This window comes from Mustela nivalis (assembly GCF_964662115.1).
Source record: "Mustela nivalis genome assembly, chromosome: 1".
NCBI classification, from domain to species: Eukaryota; Metazoa; Chordata; class Mammalia; order Carnivora; family Mustelidae; genus Mustela; species Mustela nivalis.
In genome coordinates this window covers 155,635,363-155,657,569 of record NC_139020.1, presented here as the reverse complement: position 1 = coordinate 155,657,569, position 22,207 = coordinate 155,635,363, and positions in this window count along the sequence as shown.

Below are 22,207 nucleotides of genomic sequence, written 5' to 3'. Positions count from 1 at the left end.
GGTGAAACTAACTGTGTCTTAACAGAAACCCAGGTGATCTGTGTACATACTGAATTTGCAAACTCTAAGTTAGACTGTCCCTTCCGTTGTCCCAGGTTGGAAGGAGAATCTCTGTGCCACCCATCATGGAGCCATCAACAAACATAAAGAATGTAGCTTTTCTCAGGGATGATGTTCAAGTTATTTAATAACTATGCTGGCTGTAGACATCTGGGACTGCAGTACCACTGTGTCCTGGGTGAATGCCAATTCTGAACTTACTATAAATATTCTAGTTCTTAGAGCTTCCTGTCCTGACTGCTTGATTATATCTCAACCTTTGGGGCCCTTATGATGGGGAGTGGCTGCATCAGGCACAGTTGGGGTGGTTGCTCAGCTCCCAACAGCTGATGGGGATCTAAGGGTGCTAGTTCACCACACCTCTCCTCTCTTCCAGGGTCTGAGCAAATTTTAGACCCATGCAGAATTTTAAATGAGCGTCAAAGCTAGAAAGGAAGACATAGGTTTACTGGATGAATGAACCAAGAAGGGCTGTCACAGAAATGACATTTTTTCTCCCCCCACCACCCCTGCAGACCTGTTGACTCATTCTTCCCCATGCATATGAGTGTTCAGGCAGACCCTTACCTTCTTGTATCATACTTGGGTATTAAAACTCCATTTCCTTTAGATATTAAAAACAGTCCAATCACCTATCATAGTGTCCAACTCTTGCCCACTCACCATGGCCCCTCTTCCTGCCTGGGCCTTGCTTGGGCTGAGGGAGCATGCTGGGGAAGAGGGAGGAGGTTGACTTCCTCCTGTTTCTCCTCCTCACCTGCTCTGCTGCCTCTTCCTCTGCCAGGGGTGCACTGGGGGAGGGAGGAAAGGAGAGAGCCAAGAGGGTCTATTGGGAATTGCTCTGGTCACAGTCTGGCACCAGTGCCCCATGGCATGCATGCCCAAGTCTTCCCCTTTCCCATGGAGTACTTTTGTGGGGGTTTTTAGGAGCTCCCATCATGGATCTGGGTGAGACCTTCTATGTCTGGCTGCCAACCACTCCCCTAGGCCAGGTTTCTGACAGTGTATCTCCCAGACTCCCCTGCAGTGATCTTCTCAAGTGGGATGCTTTCAGGAGGAGTGAACTCCAGCTCCCTTTGTTGGGGTTCATCTCTGGTGTATGAAAAGCTCATGCCCTCTTCCCCAGTCGGCTGCAGGTGCAGACCTTTCCCAGATATCCCACTTACTCTGGATGATTTCCCTGGCTGGTGTTGGCCACCAGTCCTGGCATTCCCCCTGATGCCAGGAGACCTAGTCATGTACTCCAAGTGAGTCTTCAGAAGTTTTCCTTGATTGGCTTAAAGTGTCAAAGAAGCAGAAGGGGCTGGGAGGTGGGGGAGAGGAGAGAAATGCTAGAATCCTCCCTCAATACTCTATCTGAATAAATGCTCTCTATCTGCTAATGCCTAGGCCCACATGCCCTCAGCCAGCCTCTGAATTCACCTCATCCATAGTAGGTGCTTCCTGGAAGGCCAGCAGCTTCCTCCCCAATACTCAGACTGATGGCTGAAGTGCCAAGATTTAGTGACACTCAGGCAGTGGGGACAGGGTCATTGACGAGATACCCCAGCCTCTCATTCTTGGTGAGCAGTTGTGAAGTGAGTCCTGCTTAGTTTCTCACAGCAGGGCATGGACTAGGGCAAGGCAAAGTTTGAGGCAGCCGTTATGCTCAGGTCTTGTGAGAGCAGGACCATTCCTTGAAAACAAATGCCCCCTTGATTTTGGTAGCCTGAGTGCCTCTCCCAAGTCCTGGCTCTGGCCCAGAGGGTCCCCAGAGGAATTCAGCCCAGGTGCTCACAGCAGAAGATACCCACTATTATCCTGAGCTGGCTTCTTCCTTTCCTTGTATCACCTCCTCACTTGGGCACTCTTCATGCCTGGGGCCACCTTCCAAATAAACTACCTGCACCCACATCCCATTTCAGGCTCTGCCTTTTAGAACCCAAATTAAGACCCTTTCCAGTCTCTCCTTATCAGCTGTCAGCTTCATCTCATTTACCGTCGAGGTGGGTGGGGAGTAAGTTCACAGGACTGGGTGTTTCACCAAGTCCTTCATTTAAGGGCCATCTCAGACCATAAGCTGGCCTTTCCCTGGTGGCAGTGCATGGCTGCTGAGGCCCCGAGTCTGTCAGTCTGCAGCAACAAGAGCAAACTCAACAGATGCAAGAACCCCTGCTTCCAGCTACCCCCAGCTTCACTCTGGTTCTTCCTTCAGTCCTTTAAACAGCTTTATAAAATATAATCCATGTGTAGCTCACCTGCTTAAAGTGTGCAATCTAATGTTTTTTCACATATTCACAGATACTTACAACCATCACTATCATCAGCTTCAGAATGATTTTCAGAGAATTTTATCACCTCAAAAGGTAACCCTATACATTTTATCTGTGACCTCTCTTTCTTCCTCCCATCCCCATACCCCCATCCCAACACTGAACAGCCATTCATATCCTTTGCATCTCTGTAAGTTTCCCTCTTCTAGACTTTCACAGGAATAAAATAACTTTATCTGTGGTTTTCCTTCAGTTCTCAGAAACAATCCTGCAGCTGAAAGTAATTCTCACAATGCATTTTTGTGCCTCCTTGCTGCATTCTGCCTCACAATTCCCAGTTGTTTTGACAGTGTGAATTCTGACTGCTATCTCTTGGCCCAGGCTACAAGATCCCAGCATAGCAAAAGTAAGCACAACCCTTGGTATCCTCATGAGTACCCACAAAATAGCATCTTGATCTGAAGAGTAGGGCAATAGGGAAGAAAGGGTAGGCACAATTTACATTTGGGGAAGGGTCTGGGCTCAAGGCCCAGAAGATGGCATCCAGTTATGATTTAGTTGAAAATGAGGCTACAGTAAAGGGATTATTTCAGAGTACTGGTGTGGGTTTAATGCTATGCCCCAAACTGCAAATTTCTAAAAACAGTAATATCCCCTCTTAGCATCTGCTTTCTTGAATCACCCTTGGCACAACTATAGCAAACCGGTTCCCTGGGAAGCAGACTCTGAGGTGGAGATTAGGGCGCAAGGAATTTATTAAGGGGTGCTCTTAAGGTCAACATCTGTGGAAAGAGGGAAGAAGGCAAGCACTGTGGAGGCGGAGAAGCTGTGTCATGATGGAGCCTCAGCTCATCCCCCTAGGAGTTCTAAAGCTGGGATGACCTTTTTGAAATGTCTCAATTTGGGTCAAGGAAGCTGGACCTTTATAACCTTTATAACCTGGTATTGACCATCTTGACCTCTTAAGTGGCTATCTTCAGCTGAAACGATTCCCAAGAGAGCTGACAATGGAGGCATTTGCTAGCAGCACTCCAAGAAGCTGGAAGAGTGAGTCTCTCAGTCTAAAGGGAGATGGGGTACACCCCACTGCCCGTTATATCCTTTTCACCTGGGTTAGCCTTTCTCTACTGGACAACAATCTCCTCATGGTGGAAGACAGCAGAGAAGACGACCTTCATATCTCACACTGGATCTAACAAATAGTAGGGCCTTGGAGCACATTTATTGATGGGCAGACCAGTTGCTGAACAGAACTCTGACTTCAATGAGGCTACATTCTAAGAAAATCAGCTCTGGCACTGGCACGCAGGTGGAAGTCTTTGTTGAATAGAGAAAGTAACTATTGCTATACCTTTTGAAGTCTGGTTCTAGTTCTTCTGGTTGAGCTGGTTTGTGGGCAGGATGAGAAATGAAAGGAGGAGGCAGAAGAGGAAGAGGAGGAGGAAGGCTGAGGCCCAGAGGGGCAAATGTGGTGAGCAGGGCAGGGAGATTAATGAAGAACACAGAGATGGAAGGCACCAGTGAGAACGGAGAACTCAACCAGCCTTGAGAACAAGACCAAGGTCTGGGGCAGCAGAAAGGAGACTTTGATTCAGGTGGCCTCAAGTTTTCCACCATCTTTCTCTTCCACACTTATCCAACCAAATCCTGAAGCCACTTCTGCCTGCTCCACATCTGCACCCATGAAGATGCTCCTGGCTGAGACTCACATAACCTCTCAGTGAGTTGCATGTTGTTCCTGACAGCAAACTCCAAGCAGGCTTCTCATGTTGCCTGGTGATTCTATTCAGTGTTCCTGGTCAAATCAACTTCCCAGCCTCTAGGACAACCTTTTCACCCCGGATCATCTGTCCTTATTCTCTGCCTTGCTTCTGATTTCACTCAGGAGATAGAATCAATCAAAGCAGCTCTTTCACATACTGTTATCCCTTACTTAATTTTGGTCTGTATCAGGAGACCCTGGGCTCAGACTTTAGACCTCTGTTTCTGTTAACCCAATTAGGTTCAGTCACCCATTCTAATGTTTTAATATCATCAGTTGACTGACTGATTGGTTGGTTGACTGAGTTCCGTAGCCTAACCTGTATTTCTTCCTTAGGCTTGATTCATGCATGCAGTGACAATTCCATATGAGGTATCTAAGGGTAATGGATTCCAAATAAAACTCTTGATTGATATTCCACAAGCTTGGTCTTTTCCCCTGATTTACCTCTTACCAAATCACATCCACATCCCCAGTTGCTCAGACCAAAAACATAATTCAATGTGTTTTTATTTTATTTTTAAAAATTTATTTGAAAGAAAGAGACAGCAAGAGAGGGAACACAAGCAAGGGGAGTGGGAGAGAGAGAAGCAAGCTTCCCACTGGGCAGGAAGCCCAATTTGGGGCTCGATCCCAGGATAGTGGGACCATGACCTGAGCCTAAGGCAGACACTTAACAACTGAGCCACCCAGGTGCCTCAGCATAATTCAGTGTTAACTCTTTGCCTCACACTGCACATCCAAACCAGTGGCACATCTTGTTGCTTCTACCTTCAAACTATATCTGAATCCACAAGCATCTCTCATCAAACTATTGGGATAGTTTCCTCACTCTTCCCAGTCACTTATAGCTTGGCAATCCCCATGTGGGTGACACTGTCTACTTTTAGATCTGCCCTACACAAGTTATTTCACAGGAAGGCAGTGTAAGGCAGTGGACAAACACTGGAGCCAGATTTAAAAACCTACCTATTATTAGCCATGTGCCTTTAGGCATCAGCCTCCTTCTCCTACACATTCCTCGCTTATAAAATGGGAGCAACAAATATGGATTGAGAATTAGAGGAAGTCCTTTTCCCTAATAACTCAAAATTGCAATCTTTTACTAAGCACTTGTGAGATTCTAGACTTCCTGCTCAGCACACTACACACTCTTGTTTTTCAAACTAGATTCTCATATATCCCTGGTGACAAGTGGCAGTGGGCGAGGGATACCCTAAGCCACAAGATAAAGGGAAAACAATATTTTGAATAGGGTTGACAACAGGGAAAGATGTTTCCAGGACGAGGGACAATTGTATAATGGTGTGTAAAGAATAATAGCAAGGACTGAATTAATACTCTTTGTGTCAGGCATTATTCAAAACCCTATATAAATATCAATTTACTTAATTCATATAATAACTCTAGAGGCAAGTTCACTATTATTCCCATTTTACAAGTGAGGAATATGTGGGAGAGAAGGTTGAGTAACTAGCTTAAGGACATCTGGCTAATCACTGGTAGGATTTTGAATTGGGCTGTGTGGCTCCAGTGTGTTACACTCAATGCTACTTTAGGGGACCTCTCCATGAAACAGCTGCTATAAGATAGCCCTGAACAAATGCAGGTTTTACTAGGAATGAGCAACTTGAAAGGGATGAATGGATAAAAAAAGAGATGGGAATTAAGAATTGTGGCTTTAGGTGCTCTCAAGCAGGGCTTGAATCCCAGCTCCTCCACTTACTACTTATGGGAACTTGAGACCTGCACATGTGCTCCTCACCTGTAAAATGAGTTCAAACCCAAATCTTAGGCTGTATGATACAGGAGAAAACTCACCACTTGTTGACAATCCCCTCCTTCTTTAGAGTCTTATTCCTATTATAAAAGAGGTAAAACAGCCTACTTGAAAATAAATACACTTAGACTTCTGCTTCAGGGAAGATGGAATAAATGTACTTTTCCTTATTCCTCCCACTAAACACAACAAAAATCCCTGGACACTATATTTGTAATATCTAAAATAATGGAGTGAAAGAGGCAGATCTGGTAGGCACTTGGGACCCAAGGCATAATAAAGCAGCGAGAGAAGAAGGCAGTTTTCTGGAAACTCCAGGAGGAACAGATATTTTCAAAAGCCCCCTAGAATACCCATTATTTCTAGCCCAAGGATCAGGATAAAGGCAGCAAACATGACAAGACAGAAAAATTTTCAATAATAACCTTCCTCTCAGTTAGTTAAGTGTCTGCCTTCAGCTCAGGTCATGATCCTGGGGTCCTGGGATTGAGTCCCATATCAGGCTCTCCGCTCAGCAGGGAGCCTGCTTCTCCCTCTACCCTTCCCCCTGCTCATGTGTGCTCTTACTCTCTCTTCTCAAATTAATAAAAAAATCTACAAAAATAAATAAATAATCTTCTTCTTCTGGCCAATAGATGCAGAACAAAATCATGGCCCAATCTCCACCCATTCCAGCGAGGGCCTTATGGGGAGCTTAAACATCTGCACATTCAAGGCTGTTATGAAGCATCTCAACCTCCTTCTGACTCATTTCACCCAGGTGATGTCAGAGAAAGCCTCATGGAGAGTCAGGACTTTCATTATGGCCTAGCATTAATGAGGCCAGTACCTGTGGTGTCACTAAAAGACACACGGGCAACAGTATCTTGGCCTCCCTGACCCTCCCAGCCAGGGTGGTCTCAACTGAGGCCTCAAAGAAAGCCAGAACTCCCACTTCACTCAGAACTAACAAAGAGATTCTTGCCCTTTGATATCAAAAGGGGTCAAGTAGGAAACTGGACTTCTACCCCCACTGGACAGTAACAAAGCAGCATTCTCACTCCCCCTGACTATACAGTTTCAGAAGAAATCAGCTGAAGCAGAAGGTTTAAATGAGATCCAGATTCTCATAATATAATATCCAAAATGTCCATGTTTCAGTGGAAAATGATTCACCATAACAAAAACCAGGAAAGTTTCAACTTGAAAAAAAAAAAATGAATAGACAACTGTACCAAGATTACAGAGATGTTAGAATTATCTGATGAAAATTTTAAACCACCGATCATAAAAATGTTTAATGAACAATTAATTCAAACAAATGAAAAAATAGAAAATCTCCTCTAAGAAGTAGAGGATATAAGGAAGAATCAAGTGGAAAATTTAGAACCAAAAAATACAATATCAAAATGAAAACTCAATGGACGAGCTTAACAGAAGTATTGAGAAGACTCAGAAAAGAATGAGTGAACTTGAAAACAGAACAAAATAAACTGCCCCATCTAAGAGCAAAAATAGACATGAAAAAAGAAATGAACAAAAACTCAGACACTTTAGGACCATAACAAAATATTGAACACTGGTACCATCAGAGTCTTGCAAAGAGAGGAGAAAGCTGGGCAAGTGCGGGAAGCTGAAAAAGTATTTAAAGTAATAGTGTCTGAGAACTCCCCAAACTGGCAAAAAACTATAAACCTACAGAGTCAAGAAGCTGAGCAAAACCCAAGCAGGATAAAAACCAAAGAGCCCAAGGCAAGATAACACATCATACTCATTCTTCTAAAAACTAAATACAAAGAAAAAAAATCCTAGACAAAATAAGAGACAAACAGCACCTTATCTACAATGGAAAAGCAATTTAAATGACAGTTAGTTTCTCATCAGAAACTATACAGGCCAGAAAGAAGTGGCAGGACATTTTTCAATTGCTAAAATCAAGACATTTTTAGAAAAAGAAAAACTAAGGAAATTTGTCATCAGCAGAATTACTCTCAAAGAATAATCACAGGAAATTATCTAAAAGGAGAAACCTTGAGACATCAAAAAGGAAGAACAAAACAAAGAGAATAAAAATATGGATAAATACATTACCTTTCCTTCCTGAGTTTTCTAAGATGTTTGATGATTGAACCAAAATTATAACACTGCCCAACACGTTATAAATGTGTATAAAGTACTATTTAAGGCAATTATATTATAAACAGGGATAGTAAAAAACAAAAAAAAAAAGGTAAGATTCCTACACTTCACTTGAACTAGGAAAATGTCGATACCAGTAGACTGTGATATTAGACATATATAATGTAACACCTAGAGCAAACACTAAATAAGCTATAAAAAGAGATACACTCAAAAAACTCCATGGATAAGTCAAAACAGAATTCTAAAAAATGCTCAATTAGTCCACAAGAAGGTAGGAATAAGGAAACAGAAAAACAAAAAACAAATAGGCCAAACAGAAAAAAAAAATAAAGTGTTTAATAAAAATAAACACTTAACCCTTAAAATATCAAAAATTACATTAAATGTAAAATTTACATTAAATAAACCAATTAAGTGGTGCCTGGCTGGGTCAGTCAGTAGAGCATGCAACTCTTGATATCAGGATCAAAAGTTCAAGCCCCACTTTGGACATAAAGCTTACTTTAAAAAAATACAACAACTAAAAGACAAACTAGAAAACATGACTCAACTATATGCCGTCTATAAGGAACTTACTTCAAATATAATGATATATGTAGGTTGAAAATAAAAAGATGGATAAATGTATACCATGCAAATATTAATTAAAAGAAAGCAGAGAGAGGGGCATCTCAGTAGCTCAGTCGGTTGAGTCTCTGGCTCTTGGTTTAGGCTCAGGTCATGGTCTCAGGGTCATGGGAGCGAGCCCTGAGCCAGACTCTGTTCTCAGCATGGAGTCTGCTTGTCCCTCTCCTTCCCCTTCTACCCCTCCCCGCACTTGCACATGTGCACACACGCTCTCCCTCAAGTAAATAAAATGTTTAAAAAAAAAAAGAAAGAAAATGGAGGGCTTTATTAATATCAGAGACCTGATAAAAGCCCCATTTTCTTTTTTTAATAGACTTCTGAGGAAAGAAAATTACTAGAGACAAAGAAAGATTTTATATAATAAAAGGGTCAATCTGCGAAGAAGATATAGCATTTATAAATGTGTATGCAGAAGTCAACACAGCCACAAAATATGTAAAGCAAAAAGGAAGGAAAGAAGAAGAAGACACATCAACAAGTATAATTTTAATAAAACTCTTATATCTCTCCCTTGACAATAGGATTTTAAAAGTAGGCAGAAAATCAGGATTAGAAGAACTCAATAACATCATCAATTAGCAGAATCTAACTGACAATTATAGAACACCCAACAACAGCAGGATACCTATTCTTTTTAAAAGTGCAAAGATCAAATACTAATAGAGGCCATATCATGGGTCATAAATAAACTTCAATTTAAGTTTAAAGGAATTTAAATCATACAGAGTATATTCTCTGACTACAATGGAATCTAACTAGAAATCAGTAACAGAGAAAATGGAAACATCTCCAAATACCTGGAAACTAAACAACATGCTTTGAAATAACCCATGGGTCAAAGAGGAAATCTTCAGGGAAATTTTTTAACAACATATTGAATTGAGTGAAAATGAAAGTACAATCATCAAAGTATGTGGGACACAATAAAGCAGTGCTGAAGGGAAAATTTAAAGCACTAAATGTTTATGTTAGAATAGAGGAAAAATTTCACACCAGTAATCTAAGTTCCCATCTCAAGAACCTAGAGAAAGAAGAGCAAAATATACCTAAAGCAAGCATAAGGAAGGAAACTATAAAGATAAGAGCTGTTTTCTTTGATGACTTTGATAACTTTGATATCAAAGACATTGAAAACTAAAACAATAGAGAAAATCAAGAAGAAAACCTGGTTCTTTGAAAATATGAATGAAATTGACAACCCTCCTCAGAGGCTAAAGAGTGGGAAAAAAGAGAAAACTCAAATCACCAATATCAGGAATGAAACAGAGGCTCTCACTACAGATCCTGAATAAAGCAATACTACAAACAATACCAGGCACATTAACTTAACAAGTTAGATGAAATGAACTAACTTCTTGGGACGCCTGGGGCTCTGTTGGCTAAGTGACTGCCTTCAGCTCAGGTCATGATCTTGGGGTCCTGGAATGGAGTTCCACGTTGGGCTTCCTACTCGGTGGGGAAACTGCTTCTCCCTCTGACCTTCCCCCTTCTTGTGCTCTCTCTCTATCTTATTCTCTCTCTCTTTCTCTCTCTCTCTCCCAAATAAATAAATAAATAAAATCTTTTAAAAAAAATGGACTGATTGGGTGAAATGGCGGACGTTGCTCAGCGGCACCTGCAGGTGTAGCCTACCTCTCCCGGGTAGAGTCAGCTGGGGCCAGGACGTCGGTCCCTCCGGCTGCGAGGCGATGCCCAGGTGCGGCCTGGCCAGAGGGGTTTTCTCGCATTTCGGGGCTGCTCCCTCTTGGGGTCCCAGGTCTTGCACACATTTAAGAAGTAATGTTGCAAGAAATACAAGCTCTAGGAGCAAAGGAAGAATCACTGTCTCTTGAGCTCCTTCCCAAGAATACGCCATTGAAATATCAACCATAGGGACCCTTTACCCCACAGGAGAGTTGGGGAGGAGTCAAGATGGCGGAGAAGTAGCAGGCTGAGACTACTTCAGCTAGCCGGAGATCAGCTAGATAGCTTATCTAAAGATTGCAAACACCTGCAAATCCATGGGCAGATCGAAGAGAAGAAGAACAGCAATTCTGGAAACAGAAAAACAACCACTTTCTGAAAGGTAGGACCGGTGGAGAAGTGAATCCAAAGCGACGGGAAGATAGACCCCGGGGGGAGGGGCCAGCTCCGGGCAAGCGGCGGAGCAACGGAGCACAAAATCAGGACTTTTAAAAGTCTGTTCCGCTGAGGGACATTGCTCCAGAGGCTAAACCGGGGCGAAGCCCACGCGGGGTCAGCGTGGCCTCAGGTCCCGCAGGGTCACAGAAGGATCGGGGGTGTCTGAGTGTCGTAGAGCTTGCGGGTATTGGAACGGGAAAGCCGGCTACAGAGACAGAGCCACAGTAAGCTCACAGCTCGGTGTTCCCTTGAACCGGTCGCAGGCTCGGTGAGCTCGGAGCGCGGCCGGAGGTCAGGCAGACAGGAGTAACTGGGCGCTGTTCTCTGAGGGCGCACTGAGGAGTGGGGCCCTGGGCTCTTGGCTCCTCCGGGCCGGAGACCAGGAGGCCGCCATTTGTATTCCCGTCCTCCGGAACTCTACGGAAAGCGCTCAGGGAACAAAAGCTCCTGAAAGCAAACCCGAGCGGATTACTCATCCTGGCCCCTGATAAAGGCGGTGCAATTCCGCCTGGGGCAAAAACACTAGAGAATCACTACAACAGGCCCCTCCTCCAGAAGATCAACAAGAAATCCAGCCGAGACCAAGTTCACCTACCAAGGAGTGCGGTTTCAATACCAAGGAGAGCAGCAGAATTCCAGAGGAGGAGAAAGCAAACCACGGAACTTATGGCGTTTTCCCTGTGATTTTTTTTAGTCTTGCAGTTAATTTAATTTTTTTCTTTTTCATTTTTTGTTTTTTTTCTCGCCTTCTGGTTAAATTTTTTTTTAACATTTACCTTTTTCTTTTTTAACGTTTTTTAACTAGTTTATCTAATATATATATATATTTTTTTATAGTTTTCTTATTTGTTTTTTTTTTAATTCTTTTCTTTTTTCTCTTTTTTTCGTTCTTCCTTTTTGAACATCTTTTTATCCCCTTTCTCCCCCCCTCACGATTTGGGATCTCTTCTAATTTGGTTAAAGCATATTTTCCTGGGGTTGTTGCCACTCTTTTAGTATTTTACTTGCTCCTTCATATACTCTTATCTGGACAAAATGACAAGACGGAAAAATTCAACACACACACAAAAAAGAACAAGAGGCAGTACCGAAGGTCCGTAGACCTAATCAATACAGACATTGGTAATATGTCAGATCTAGAGTTCAGAATGACAATTCTCAAGGTTCTAGCCAGGCTCGAAAAAGGCATGGAGGATATTAGAGAAACCCTCTCTAGAGATATAAAAGCCCTTTCTGGAGAAATAAAAGAACTAAAATCTAACCAAGTTGAAATAAAAAAAGTGCAATCAAAAATGGAGGCTCTCACTGCTAGGATAAATGAGGCAGAAGAAAGAATTAGTGATATAGAAGACCAAATGACAGAGAATAAAGAAGCTGAGCAAAAGAGGGACAAACAGCTACTGGACCACGAGGGGAGAATTCGAGAGATAAGTGACACCATAAGACAAAACAACATTAGAATAATTGGGATTCCAGAAGAAGAAGAAAGAGAGAGGGGAGCAGAAGGTATACTGGAGAGAATTATTGGAGAGAATTTCCCCAATATGGCAAAGGGAATGAGCATCAAAATTCAGGAGGTTCAGAGAATGCCCCTCAAAATCAATAAGAATAGGCCAACACCCCGTCACCATATAGTAAAATTTACAAGTCTTAGTGACAAAGAGAAAATCCTGAAAGCAGCCCGGGAAAAGAGGTCTGTAACATACAATGGTAAAAATATTAGATTGGCAGCTGACTTATCCACAGAGACCTGGCAGGCCAGAAAGAGCTGGCATGATATTTTCAGAGCACTAAACGAGAAAAACATGCAGCCCAGAATACTATATCCAGCTAGGCTATCATTGAAAATAGAAGGAGAGATTAAAAGCTTCCAGGACAAACAAAAACTGAGAGAATTTGCAAACACCAAACCAGCTCTACAGGAAATCTTGAAAGGGGTCCTCTAAGCAAAGAGAGAGCCTACAAGTGGTAGATCAGTAAGGAACAGAGACCATATACAGTAACAGTCACCTTACAGGCAATACAATGGCACTAAATTCATATCTCTCAATAGTTACCCTGAATGTGAATGGGCTAAATGCCCCTGTCAAAAGACACAGGGTATCAGAATGGATAAAAAAACAAAACCCATCTATATGTTGCCTCCAAGAAACTCATTTTAAGCCCGAAGACACCTCCAGATTTAAAGTGAGGGGGTGGAAAAGAATTTACCATGCTAATGGACATCAGAAGAAGGCAGGAGTGGCAATCCTTATATCAGATCAATTAGATTTTAAGCCAAAGACTATAATAAGAGATGAGGAAGGACACTATATCATACTCAAAGGGTCTGTCCAACAAGAAGATCTAACAATTTTAAATATCTATGCCCCCAACGTGGGAGCAGCCAACTATATAAACCAATTAATAACAAAATCAAAGAAACACATCCACAATAATACAATAATAGTAAGGGTCTTTAACACTCCCCTCACTGAAATGGACAGATCATCCAAGCAAAAGATCAGCAAGGAAATAAAGGCCTTAAACAACACACTGGACCAGGTGGACATCACAGATATATTCAGAACATTTCATCCCAAAGCAACAGAATACACATTCTTCTCTAGTGCACATGGAACATTCTCCAGAATAGATCACATCCTCGGTCCTAAATCAGGACTCAACCGGTATCATAAGATTGGGATCATTCCCTGCATATTTTCAGACCACAATGCTCTAAAGCTAGAACTCAACCACAAAAGGAAGTTGGGAAAGAACCCAAATACATGGAGACTAAACAACATCCTTCTAAAGAATGAATGGGTCAACCAGGAAATTAAAGAAGAATTGAAAAAAATCATGGGAACAAATGATAATGAAAATACAATGGTTCAAAATCTGTGGGACACAACAAAGGCAGTCCTGAGAGGAAAATATATAGCGGTACAAGCCTTTCTCAAGAAACAAGAAAGGTCTCAGGTACACAACCTAACCCTACACCTAAAGGAGCTGGAGAAAGAACAAGAAAGAAACCCTAAGCCCAGCAGGAGAAGAGAAATCATAAAGATCAGAGCAGAAATCAATGAAATAGAAACCAAAAAAACAATAGAACAAATCAACGAAACTAGGAGCTGGTTCTTTGTAAGAATTAATAAAATTGATAAACCCCTGGCCTGACTTATCAAAAAGAAAAGAGAAAGGACCCAAATAAATAAAATCATGAATGAAAGAGGAGAGATCACAACTAACACCAAAGAAATACAAACTATTATAAGAACATACTATGAGCAACTCTACGCCAACAAATTTGACAATGGATGCATTCCTAGAAACATATAAACTACCACAACTGAACCAGGAAGAAATAGAAAGCCTGAACAGACCAATAACCAGTAAGGGGATTGAAACAGTCATTAAAAATCTCCAAACAAACAAAAGCCCAGGGCCAGACGGCTTCCCGGGGGAATTCTACCAAACATTTAAAGAAGAACTAATTCCTATTCTCCTGAAACTGTTCCAAAACATAGAAATGGAAAAAAAAACTTCCAAACTCATTTTATGAGGCCAGCATCACCTTCATCCCAAAACCAGACAAGGATCCCACCAAAAAAGAGAGCTATAGACCAATATCCTTGATGAACATAGACGTGAAAATTCTCACCAAAATACTAGCCAATAGGATTCAACAGTACATTAAAAGGATTATTCACCACGACCAAGTGGGATTTATTCCAGGGCTGCAAGGTTGGTTCAATATCCACAAATCAGTCAGTGTGATACAACACATCAATAAAAGAAAGAACAAGAACCATATGATACTCTCAATAGATGCTGAAAAAGCATTTGACAAAGTACAGCATCCCTTCCTGATCAAAACTCTTCAAAGTGTAGGGATAGAGGGCGCATACCTCAATATCATCAAAGCCATCTATGAAAAACCCACCGCAAATATCATTCTCAATGGAGAAAAACTGAAAGCTTTTCCGCTAAGGTCAGGAACACGGCAGGGATGTCCACCAAAGGGATATTGAAAAAGAAAGCCAACGTTGGTGGCATCACAATTCCGGGATCTCTTTTAATATTACTTGTAACTCCATGTGATTATCTCAAAATAAAAAGGTTAATTTTAAAAATTCAAACACTGGGGGCACCTGGGTGTCTCAGTCGGTTGGGTGTCTGCCTTCAGCTCAGGTCATGATCTCAGGGTCCTAGGATCAAACCCCACATCAGGTTCCATGCTCAGCAGGGAGCCTGCTTCTCCCTCTCTCTCTGTCTGCCTCTTTGCCTACTTGGGATTTCTCTCTCTGTCAAACAAATAAATAAAATCTTTAAAAAAATAAACAAACACCAATATCAATTTTTTCCTGTATACCAGAACCAACAAGTTATATCATTGTTTTATTTTGCATTTATTTGAATGTTGGAGGTTGGGAATTTTTTCACTTAGGTGTCATCCTGTTCCATTTTTTTCTGACATATCCTTTGACTGTTTTTCTATTTAGTTATCTTTTTCTTATTGACATGTAAGAACTCTTTATATATATGTGTTATTATATGGCTTTAAGATGAGAGCTGATTTCTATTCATCAGATTTCAAAAATTTTAACGAGTGAGTTTTGGTCTGGTCATCATAGACACAGCTGTGTGAGGCCCTCACTGACATGAATCCCAGTGGGGTGCACTGAGCACTTCACTTTTGTTTGATCACTCCACTCAAATCATATATAAGGAAGTAAAAGGGCCCAGATCTGAACACCAGTCTATCTGATACCAAGTCCATGAATTTTCTTTTTACTATATTATAGTCTTCTCAGTATGCTTATGCTAATTCCATAAGGGTCAACATTGTTCTTAAAAATGATACTGATCATAGTTAATTTAATGAGCAGGCCAAATAAATTAACTGCATACATGGTCCTGTTTAATCTTCACCAAAACTCTAATTATTTTTATAATAATATAATTATGAGTTATTTGAGGAGTCAGAATCCTAAATCAGTTAAGTAACTTGTCCAAGACCACAGAACTAAGAAATGTCAAGATCAACTCAAACTCCGTTGGTCAGGCACCAAAGCTCTATGAAAGTGTGGATTTCAGTGGCCATTAGGAAACCTGTTGCAGATTAGATCACTCACCCTAGCCAATCCTTTTATATCCAAGTCATGTCTCAACACTAGCCAAAACACTATGCTCCCTGTGGTGAAATGGCATTCTCTCTGGCCCCGATAACTGCCAGGTGGTAGAAAATTCAATGAAGGGAGGGAAGAATCACAAATTCCTTCACATGAGCAATAGAGATCTAGAAATTTCTGAGGTCATAAATGTAAAGACCTCTTCAGGTATGAGTCAGAGGGCTCACTGAGAACACCAGAATAGATTTATTTCTAGATAAACATAAGAGCAGAAAAAAAAATAGTCATCTGACCTATGAAACATATAAAAATGAGCTCATAAGCCTTTCTGTATATGCAGGGTTTTCAATATTGTAATTAATTTTTATTTGGGGGGTGCCTGGGTGGCTCAGCCAGTTAAGCATGCCTTTGGGTGATGTCATGATTCCAGGGATTGAACCCCACGTCAAGCCCATCAGTTGGGCTTCCTGCTCAGTGGGGATTCTGCTTCTCCTTCTGCCACCCTCCTCCCATTTTGTGCATGCTCTCTCACTCTCTGTCAAATAAATAAATACATAAATACATAAATAAAGTGAAGGAAGATTGTATTTTGCAAAAAATTTTTTACAATTTTTATCCCAGTAATACATGCATGAGGCTAAGCGGTACTAAAAGTTTTTTTTTTTCAAAGATTTTATTTATTTATTTGACAGACTGTGGTCACAAGTAGGCAGAGAGGCAGGAGGTGGGGGGAAAGCAGGCTCCCTGCTGAGTAGAGAGCCTTATGTGGGGCTTGATCCCAGGACTCTGGGACCACGACCCGAGCCAAAGGCAGAGGCTTTAACCCACTGAGCCACCCAGGTGCCCCAACGGTGCTAAAACTTTATAACAAAATATAACTGTTCCTTGTCCCCAACTCTCACATCGGTCCCACATTCCAGAGATCACCAAAAATACTCTTAGCTACTTTTCCCCTCTGGTATTTACCATTAAAATTTCTAAATAGTATGCTTATTCTGCTATTTATCAACTCATAAATTTTATTTTTGATTTTCTTTTTTTTTTAAGATTTTATTTATTTATTTGTAAGAGAGAGAGAGAGAGTGAAAGCGAGCACAGGCAGACAGAGTGGAAGGCAGAGTCAGAGAGAGAAGCAGGCTCCCTGCGGAGCAAGGAGCCCGATGTGGGACTCGATCCCAGGACGCTGGGATCATGACCTGAGCCAAAGGCAGCTGCTTAACCAACTGAGCCACCCAGGCGTCCCTATTTTTGATTTTCTGTTGCGATGGTTGGGGATTTAGTTTTGTTATCCTCTCCCATTCCTTTCAAAATAATTATAACATAAAAAGTGTTGTTATGTTTCTTTTTTTCTAATGAATGTGACTGTTACAAGATTTCTTCTCCCTTAGTGCCCATGGTTCCTGATCATGTCCCTTCAAAGAATGAAGAGGAGACCAGACCACGAGTGGTGGACAGCAATGCAGTTTATTGAATGATAAAATAGCTTATTATTGAGTGAGAGTACAAAGCTCCAAAGAGGGAGGGGATCCAAGAGGGCTGCTCTGTTCTTATGTTTCTTTTCTTAAAATGTTTTTCCCTTTATTAGGTATTTTTCTCTTATATATTTGCTTAGTATTTTGTGCATCTTTAATTAATTTTTCCAAATGTTCCTATAAATCTGACTTTCAGTAATTTTTCTTTTCTTTTCTTTTTTTAAATTTTTTATTTTTTATAAACATGTATTTTTATCCCCAGGGGTACAGGTCTGTGAATTGCCAGGTTTACACACTTCACAGCACTCACCAAAGCACATACCCTCCCCAATGTCCATAACCCCACCCCCTTCTCCCAACCCCCCTACCCCCAGCAACCCTCAGTTTGTTTTGTAAGATTAAGAGTCACTTATGGTTTGTCTCCCTCCCAATCCCATCTTGTTTCATTGATTCTTCTCCTACCCACTTAAGCCCCCATGTTGCATCACCACTTCCTCATATCAGGGAGATCATATGATAGTTGTCTTTCTCTGCTTGTCAGTAATTTTTCTAAATGCCCATTTTATCCTACCCCAGACCAGCCCTGATCCACCTTCATTCCTCCTGCCCCAGTTTGCTCTTTAGGTTATAGTTATTATCCTTGGAGTTCCCTTTTCTGCCTTCCTGAACTTAACTCCTGTTTCTGGGATCCCACGTCATAGTTTCTTAGTTTCCTCTGTTTTGCTGAAGCACACCCTCCAGTAACTTCCTATGAAAGGATGCTTGGGAGGTAATTTCATTTAGTTCTTGCATATCTGCAGAGTCTTTATTCTATTTCTACACTTCCTTGATCATTTGCTGGGTAAGGAGTTCTAGGTTGAATATTAATTTTCTCTTAACCTTCTAAAGACTTTGTTCTGGGGCACCTGGGTGGCTCAGTGGGTTAAGCCTCTGCCTTCAGCTCAGGTCATGATCCCAGGGTCCTGGGATTGAGTCCCTTGTTAGGCTCTCTGCTCAGCAGGGAGCCTGGTTTCCCCCCTCTCTCTCTTTTCCTGCCTCTCTGCCTACTTGTGATCTCTGTCAAATAAATAAATAAAATCTAAAAATAATAATAATAAAGACTTTGTTCTACAGCTTTCAAGCATTTACTTCTGCTATTGAGAAGTCTGAAAGCATTAGGATCCTTCCTCCTTTTTGAAATGACCTCTCCCTCCCTTGTGGCCTTTCTCCCTCTCTCTCTCCACCACTCTCTTCTCCTCCTCTTAGATTTTTCTCTATTTTTAAAGTTTTGAAATTTTATGATGTGTGATCCTTTGTTATTCATTGTCCTTTATTCATTTGGCATTTTCAACCTGGAGATTCATGCCTTTCAGTACCAAGAAAGCTTTTCTGTAATATACAAGGTTGAATCATATGAAATTGCTTATATATAACTTTTTTGAGCTTATAAAAATGCCAATTTCATGTTTTTCAAGCCAATATCTTTGATAATTTTCTTCCTTCTGTTTTCTCTTTTTCATTTCTGGAACTCCTAATAGTCAAATGTTGAACCTCCTGCATTGAAGGTGCTCACGTGCTCCATCAATGCCCTAGACCTTCCAATGAGAACGAATCTGTTGCAATCTTTCTGAAAACAATTTGGCAGGGAGTACCCAAGATTTTTAAAACATGTATGTACTTTGATTCACTAATTCCATGTCTAAGAATCTCCAAGAGATATTGAAATACGATTTTAAAAAATACATGTTCAAGGGTATTTTTGCAACATTATTTACAACAGAAAAACATTGAAATAACCCCAAATCCAAATTCCAAACTAAAGAATCAGTTAAAGTTAGAGGTTCTGTATGATAAGTTGTTAGGCACTGAAATAAAGAAATTTTCGATGACATAAAAAAAAAAATTCCCTAGGGCTTGGAAGTCTATATATAGTATGATGTCAATTTTGAGGGGGAAAAAATAGCCACAGAAAATACTCTGGATGGTGTAAGGGCAAATAAGAAATAAAAATAAGAGGCTTAATTCTCCCTGTTGCAAATAGGGAAGAGACTTCTCTGCCTTTTGCTTCAGAATTTGCTTTTTTTGTTTGTTTGTTTCGAATGTGTGTAAATCTTCATAATGGCCAGTCTCACAACTGAGGACCAGTTTCCTCAAGGACTTGAGAACCATCTTTTTGAAATGCCACCATCATCAAGGGAGATTGCTCCTAAATTTTGGAGACTAACCTAACATTGTTAGGGCCCTTGTTCCAATTTGAAATGAGAAGTTCGTCTTTCCTCTGGATAAAGCCAACACAAGGGGTCCCCAATTATTTTGATAAAGTTATAATGAACTATGTGTGACAAAAGATACTGGAAGACTAGTTATTGTTTACCTTGAGAACCTGTATGTAATGGGTTGTATCTGACTGGCTGTGTAAAGGAGGTAAGACTGCTGTCTTTGCAATTTTTTAAATGGATTGTCTATAGTGCTAATCACATTCTGCCTATTCAATAATAAAACTGTTTCTGTTCTCCACTACGTTTCCAGAGAGGTTTTCTGGGTCAGGAGAAGATTTTGCTTTTTAAAAATACCCTCCCCCAACAGAGGCATTCTGTTAAAATGATATTAGTGGTTGCCTTTGGGTGAAAGTGGAATCCCACCTGTAGATACCCAGCTCTATGAAGAGTTTTTCATACCAGAGAGCACAAGTTTGTGTGTGCACCTGGCCTTGGAAATCTCGTGGCTTAGCATCTCATCCTGCTGCTTTTCAGACCATCTTTTAAAGTAGAACAGCTTCATCCTTTTCAGTCTTGTGTGTGTTTCATGGCCCCCAAACATTAGAGATGCCACTAGACGTCTTGTCCATTTCTTGCCTGGTCTTCTCCCCACTGGGAAACAGCTGCTCCTTACAACTTGAAACTGAGGCAGTTTTCACCTCCTGTCTGAGGACATTTCTCTCAAGCACAGAATATGATGAGTTTCCAAAAGACCCCAGCTACAATCCCTTATCAGACCCTATGAGGAAAGAGTCTATCCAGAGTCTGTTGGCAAGACGAATGTGACGATCTAATGTGACATAATCCACAGAAATGACATTCCATCACCTTTGCCATATCCACATGCCATTGGCTAGAAGCAACTTACAGATCCTGCCCACACTCAAGAGGAGGGGATCACACAAGCAAGCCATAACAGCAAGAGGACTATGGGGTCTGTCTGCCACAGTTTCCTCTGAGACCTTGATTACATGTAGGCTCGTACCTCCTCACTCCATGTCTCCTTCATATTTTCTATCCTTTTTTCTTTCTGCACTGCATTCTGGTAATATCTTGATATTTATTCAACTGCATCAATTCTTTTTCTCCTGTCTCGAATCTTGATTCATCTGTTGCATTTTATATTTTCAATCATTCTGTCTTTTTTTATTTCCAGAATGTCTAATGTTTTTCATTTTACCCAAACTATTTCTGATAGCCCTTCATTTCTTCATCACAATTCAGTATCTTCCTCTATTTCCTTAAATGTACTAATATACCCATTTTATTTTATTTCCTCTCAGTAGTATGAAAATGCCTTTTTTTTTTTTCATGGTGATAAGAGTATTCTTTAATCCTCATCCCCTATTTGCCCTATGCCCCACCCAACTACCCTCTGATAACCATCAGTTTTGTTCTCTACAGTTGAGAGTCTGTTCTTGATTTGTCTTCCTCTCTTTCTCTATTTTTCCTTTGCTCACTTGTTTTGTATCTTAAGTTCTACATATGAGTGAGATCATATGTTATCTTTCTTTGATTTTTTTTTGCTTAGCATTATACTCTCTAGCTCCATCCATATTTCAATGGAATGGCAAAGTTTCTTTCATTCCTTTTTTATGGCTAGAGAATATTCCTGTGTGTGTATGTGTGTGTGTGTGTGTGTGTGTGTATGTATACCATATCTTCTTTATCCATTCATCTACCAATGGACACTGGACTGTTTCTATAGTTTGGCTATCATAAATAATGCTGCAATAAACATATGGCTGCATATATCTCTTTGAATTCATGTTTTTGTATTTTTGGGATAAATACCCAACAGTGTGATTCCTGAATAATAAGGTAGCTCTATTTTTAATTTTTTGAGGAACTTCCATACTGTTCTCCAGAGTGGCTTCACCAGTGCACGTTCCCACCAATACTGTATGAGGGTTCCTTTTTCTTCACATCTTCACCAATATTTGTTGTTTCTCATGTTTTTTTTTTTAATTTTAGCCATTCAGAGAGATGTGAGGTGGTATTTTACTGTAGCTTTGATTTCCTGTAAGATGTGAGGTGATATTTTACTGTAGCTTTGCATTTCCCTAAAGATGAGTGATGTTGAGCATCTTCTCATGAGTCTGTTGGCTATCTGTATGTCTTTGGAGAAACATTTGTTCATGTCTTCTGCCCTTTTTTTTCTTTTCAATGTTCCAGAATTCATTGTTTACACACAACACTCAGTTCTCTATGCAACATGTGCTTTCCATAATAACCACTACCAGGCTCACCCAAGTCCCCACCCCCCTCCTCTCCAAAACCCCCAGTTTGTTTCAAGGTCCACAGTCTTTCATGGTTCATCTCCCCTTTGATTTTCCCCAACTCATTTCTCCTCTCCATCTCTCCATGTCCTCCCTGCTATTCCCTATGCTCACAAATAAGTAAAACCATATGATAATTGACTCTCTGTGCTTGACTTATTTCACTTAGCATAATCTCTTCCAGTCCCGTCCATGTTAATACAAAAGTTGGGTACTCCAGGGAGCCTGCTTCCTCCTCTCTCTCTCTCTGCCTGCCTCTCTGCCTACTTGTGATCTCTCCCTGTCAAATAAATGAATAAAATCTTTAAAAAAAAATTATAAATAAATAAATAAATAAGTTGGGTACTCATCCTTATTGATGGAGGCCATAATACTCCATTGC